The following is a 6,269-nucleotide window of genomic DNA, read 5'->3' as shown; positions in this document are numbered from 1 at the left end:
GCGATAAATGAGATGGATAGGAAGTGCAAAGTGGCAAAGCAGGAATAATTAGAGGAGAAATGTAATGATTTAAAAGCATATATTACGAGGGAAAGATAGATACCTCCTATAGGAAACCTTTTGAGCAAAGAAACACAGCTGTATAAATATCAAGAGCTCAGGCGGTAAACCAGTCCTCTCCAAAGAAGGGAAAGCTGAAAGGTTGGAGAAGTTTGTAGAGGGTCTGTACAACGGAGATGTGCTTGAAGGTAATATTATAGAAATGGAAGAGGACGTAGATGAAGATGACACTGAAGACATGATACTGCGAGTAGAATATGACAGAGCACTCAAAGACCTATGTAGAAACAAGACCCCCGCGAGTTATGCAAGATGTACGAGATTAGCGAAATACTTTCAGACTTCGAGAAAAATATAACAATTTCAATTCTAAAGAAATCAGGTGCCAACGACCTGTTCAACAAGTCAAGGTTGCAAAATGCTAGGACGAATTCTTTAGGGACGAACGGAAAAATTGTTAGAAGCCGACCTCGAGAAGGATCACTTTGGATTCAGGCGAAATGTAGGAAGACGCGAGGCAATACTGACCCTACGACTTCTCTCGGAACATCGGTTAAGAAAAGACTAACTTAACGTTTATAGCATTAGTAGACTTAGAGAAGGCTTTTGACAATGGTGACTGAAATACTCTCTTCGATATTTGGAATGTAACAAGGGTAAAACACAGAGAGCCAAGGCTATTTACAACGTGTACAGAAACCGGCCGGTAGTTATAAGAGTAGAGGAGCATGAAAGGGTGGCAGTGACTGAGAGGGGAGTGAGACAGGATTGTAGCCTATCGCCGATGTTACTCAATCTGTTCATTGAACAAGCAGTAAACGAATCCAAAGAAAAATTTGGAGTAGGAATTAAAGTTCAATGAGAAGAAATAAAAACTTTGAGGTTTGCCGATGACATTGAAATTCTGTCAGAAACAGAAAAGGACTTGGAAAAGCAGTTAAACTGAACGGACGGTGTCTCGAAAGGAGGGTATAATATGAATATCAACAAAAGCAAGCCAAGGATAATTGAATGTAGTTGAATTAAATCATGTGATGTTGAGAGAATTAGATTAGGAAATAAAGAAAATTAAAGCAGTAGATGAGTTTTGTATTTGGACAGCAAAATAAATATGATTGCCGAAGGAGAGGATATAAAATCTAGACTGGCAGTGGCAAGAAAAGTGTTTCTGAAGACGAGAAATTTATTAACGTCGAATGTAGATTTAAGTGGTAGGAAGTCTTTTCTGAAAGTATTTATATGGAGTGTAGTCGCGAGTGGAAGTGAAAAGCCGGCCGAAGTGGCCGTGCGGTTAAAGGCGCTGCAGTCTGGAACCGCAAGACCGCTACGGTGGCAGGTTCGAATCCTGCCTCGGGCATGGATGTTTGTGATGTCCTTAGGTTAGTTAGGTTTAACTAGTTCTAAGTTCTAGGGGACTAATGACCTGAGAAGTTGAGTCCCATAGTGCTCAGAGCCATTTTTTTGGAAGTGCAAACTTGACGATAAACAGAAGAGAAGAAAAGAACAGAGGCTTTTTAATCTAAACGTAGGCTTCCGCGGCAGTTGTCACAGTCATCAAAATCCTACTGGGTTTGAGGTCGCATTGTCAGTTATAAATTCCGACGTTTCGGCGACTATTGCAAGAGGCGTTCCTCAGGGTGTATTGCTAAGTGCTGAATGAGCGCAAATTTGTTTACTTATATACTATGGAGGAGTGCATATCCAATGACAGTACTCCTCTATAGTATATAAGTAACCAAAATAGCGCTCATTCAGCAGTTACACCCTGAGGAAGGCGTCTTGCAAAGTCGCCGAAACGTAGGAATTTTATAATTAACAATGCGGCCTCAAAGCCAGAAGAATTTTATTGACAGAGGCTTTTGAAATTCGGTGCTACAAAAGAATTCTGAATATCACGTAACTAATGACAAGCTATTTGAACAAATGATGATGATGATGATGATGATGATGATGATGATGAGGCTTGTACAGGATAGACTAGCATGAAGAGCTGCATCAAACCAGTCTTCGAAATGAAGACCACAATAACGTGCTATAAAGACTGCTTTGATTTTTCAAAAATATTTAATTTACATCGCTATTCTTGCAATGATGTTTATAAAATTAATCAAATGAGAATGTTAGGAACTAAAGGAGAAACGTAACGGCATCCGTAAGAGGAGCTTTGCGTAAAGCCTCTAACAAAGTGCATGGACGGAGGTGTAAGATCAGGAAGTCCCAGGAAATTTGGATCATATGTAAAAGTTTACCGATCGAAATCTTTCGTCCAGTCCGTCGGGATAAGTATGAATTTGAAACTGTAGACAATGCAGGATAGCGAACTTTTAAAGTCTGCTTATAAAATAACAGACGATCATTTTAGTGTACCACTGTTTAGCCATCGCACAAACTCAGAAAATGATGATACTTAAGTACACTCACTCACTTTTAAAAAACATGTTTGCTCATACCGAGTGATGCAACTGCCCTACAGAAATAAGATATTTTTCGAGAATCTCTCGTCGTTGAACATTCCAGCTTGACTGAGAAACGGCCCACATGATTAATACTTGCAAAAGGAGTAAAAAAAAAAAAAACGAATTCAGATACGTGCTGAAGAATAGCACTAACTTATGCGTGTTACATGTCCCTAAACCACTTTATCATCTCGAATATTACAAAGTTACTGGAGGAACATAAGGTTCTAACTATCGGCATGAGACAGGAAAAACGATTCGTTTGAAATAAAGATCATTTTGAAACTTACTGGCAGATTAAAACTGAGCGGGGCCGAGACTCGAACTCGTGACTCGGGCAAGTGCTCTACCTACTGAGATACCCAAGCACGATTCACGACCCGTTCACACAGCTTCCCTCTCGCCAGTACCTCAGTTCCACCTTTATATCACCACACATTCCATTACACAGTGAAAATCTCATTCTAGAGGATCACTTGGTCACACAAGATGTCTTGCTATTGGTAGTTGCAGATAAACAAATAAACTCGGTCTTCATCCACGTACAGTGGCATTGGACACTATACTACATTATCAGTTGATAACGGAGATACAATCATATAAGAAATTGTCACCAGGCTTGAAGAAATTTTGTCTAACAGAACCCACTGTGTAACATCGGCTGACTAAAACGAAAACGCAATCGCGTGTGCTTCCAGGAAGGGCAATAAGACTGCTAATATTTTCAGTATACACTGTCTGAACAAAAGTATCCAATTATCCCTACGAAATGCCGAACTGATCATTAGGTATCACGAGAGTAAGACCTACCGTTACACTGAGGTGACAAAAGACATGGGATAGCGATGTGCAAACACACAGATGACGGTATTACGTCATACACATGTTATAAAAGGGCAGCGCTGTCATTTGTATTCAGGTGATTCATGTGAAAAGGTGTCTGATGTGATCATGGCCGCATGACGGGAGTTAACAGACTTCAACGCGGAATGGCAGCTGAAATTAGACGCATGAAACATTCCGTTTCGAAAATAGTTCGGGAATCGAATATCCGAGGTTCACAGTGTCAACAGTGTGCCGAAAATACCAAATTTCAGGCACTACCTCTCACCACGGACAACGCAGTGGCTAACGGCCGCCGCTTAACGACCTAAAGCAGCGGCGTTTGCGTATAGTTGTCAAGCAAGCAACCCTGCGTGAACTAACCCCAGAAATCAATGTAGGACATACGACGAACGGCTCCATTATGACAGTGCGGCAAACTTTGGCGTTAATGAGCTATGGCAGCAGACGACCGACGTGAGTGCCTTGCACGACATCGCATGCAGCGCCTCTCCTGGGTTCGTGACCATATCGGTTGGACCCTAGACGACTGTAAGTTCGTCAGACGAGTCCCGATATCAGTTGTTAAGAGCTAATGGTGGGGTTCGGGTAAGGTGCAGACCTAACAAAGCCATGGACCCAAGTTGTCAAAAGGCACTGTGCAGGCTGGTGGTGGCTCCACAATGGTGTGGGCTGTATTTACATGGAATGGGCTGGTTTCTCTGGTCCAACTGAACAGATCATTGACCGGAAATTGTTATGTTCGGCTTCTCGTAGATCATTTGCAGCCATTCACGAACTTCATGTTCCCCAATAATGATGGAATTTTTATGGATGACAATGCGCCATGTCACTGGACCACAACTGCTCGCCATCGGGTTGAAGACCAAACTAGACATGCCACGTCGAGTTGCTGCACTACACAGGGAACAAGGAAGTCCGACACGATATTAGAAGGTATCCCTTGACCCATGCTATCTCAACACAGAAAAGGAGGTGGGGACGTGAACTAGTCATTGGCTATCACCTGAGTAACAGATACATCAGGGACATTGCAATCCCTGTAAAGCTGCCCAGGAAGACAGTTGGTGATCTGATGGTGAACTGCAAACGCGAAGAAACAACCACAGCTAAACCACACCAGGCGAACTGCATTTGCTGATGAACAGGGATTGTCGAGTATTGATGAGTGGTTGTCAGAAAATCGTATGAAATAAGCGGAAGGAGTCTCTAATGAGTTCCAGAGTGGTACTTGCAGTCCAGCTAATAAAATGATTGTGCGTAGGGAGCTAAAAGGAATGGGGTACAATGGTCAAGCTACTCCTGATAAACAACACATTTCTGTTGTCATTACTATGAGATGCCACTGAACAGTGGTGACTGGAGTGATGAATACGCCATACTCTGTGGCAGGGGTTCCCAACAAAATTTTCTCGACGACCCCCTCATCGACCATGATTGGTACCTTGTCATATCACAGTAGGGCAACGGCCTTGCCGCAGTGGATACACCGGTTCCCGTCCGATCACCGAAGTTAAGCACTGTCGGACGTGGCCGGTACTTAGATGGGTGACCATCCGGGTCGTCATGCGCTGTTGCCATTTTTCGGGGTGCACTCAGCCTCGTGATGCCAATTGCGGAGCTACTCGACCAAATAGTAGCGGCTCCGGTCAAAGAAAACCATCATAACGACTGGGAGAGCGGTGTGCTGACCACACGCCCGTCCTATCCGCGTCCTCAGCTGAAGATGACACGACAGTCGGATGGTCCCGATGGGCCACTTGTGGCCTGAAGACGGAGTGCTTGTGCATATCACAGTATCAAATACCAAAAAAGCCAAATTAAGAGTCTTTTTATACGTTTTCAATTTTTGGTACTTAGAAAAAACATTGACATATTCATTATTGAAAAATGTTGAGCGGCCAAAACAAAAAAATCAGTTATCATACGAAATATAATTAATATACTTTTTATTGTAATAGTAGCTTCCGGACCCCTCCGGCACAGCTCGCGGGCTCCTGGGGGTCCGCGGACCACCTGTTGGGAACCACTGCTCTATGGCAAATCAGTGGAAGGGTTTGGGTTTGGGTTTGGTGAATTCCTGCCCCTATGTGTAGTGCCGGCAGTGAAGATCGGGTGAGGTGGTTTTACAGTATGGAGGTGTTTTTCGTGAATAGGTTGCGGTCTTATTATTGCACTTAAGAAAAAGAAGCATTGCATATTGCGAATACTAGACGAACAGTTCAGAAACTGTGATCATGACAATGCACCCTGTCATAAAGAATTTTTCTGGATGACAACTTACCTGAAATGAAAGGGTCTGTCCATAGTCCCGAACTGAACCTAATGAGATAATGTCGAATTTGCTCCAGGCTCCAGGCTCCAGTGTCCAACATCAGTATGTTCTCAGGTTTCAGCTCTTGAGGAAAAATTGTCTGCCGTTCCCCCACAGACGTTCAGACAGCTCATTGAAAGCGTCCCCAGCAGAATTGAAACCGACGTAAAGGTGAAGGATGGACAGGAGGTTAGTTAGGTTTAAGTAGTTCTAAGTTATAGGGGACTGATGACCTCAGATGTTAAGTCCCATAGTGCTCATGGCCATTTTTAGATTATGTACATAAGCGATTTAGCAACTAGGATTGCCTAAACTCTGATATTATTTGCTGACGATGCTCTCATACATCGCATTAGCGTATAAAAATGCAGAAGACAAACAGTATTCCTGACTGAATAGCAGCTCTCTTTAAATGTCGATAAATGGAATAAGACGGCCACAAGAAAGACAAAGAATCCATTATTATTGTGTTACAATTTCTGAGACCTGTCCACTGTTTCGGTACCTGGGAGTAATAATACGAATGGATATGACATGATACTTACTAGGGAGGGCTTCAGGAAGACTTAGACTTGTTTGGAGAACTCTAGGGAAGT

General features: G+C 42.9%; 1 pseudogene; it reads left to right on the top strand.

The window, feature by feature from the left end:
* The first annotated feature begins 4,821 nt into the window (after positions 1-4,821).
* On the top strand, positions 4,822-4,939 carry LOC126261067 (5S ribosomal RNA; annotated as a pseudogene).
* Positions 4,940-6,269: the final 1,330 nt, after the last annotated feature.

The sequence above is a fragment of the Schistocerca nitens genome, chromosome 5 (genome assembly GCF_023898315.1).
Source record: "Schistocerca nitens isolate TAMUIC-IGC-003100 chromosome 5, iqSchNite1.1, whole genome shotgun sequence".
NCBI lineage: Eukaryota > Metazoa > Arthropoda > Insecta > Orthoptera > Acrididae > Schistocerca > Schistocerca nitens.
This window is presented reverse-complemented; position numbering and strand designations above follow the sequence as displayed.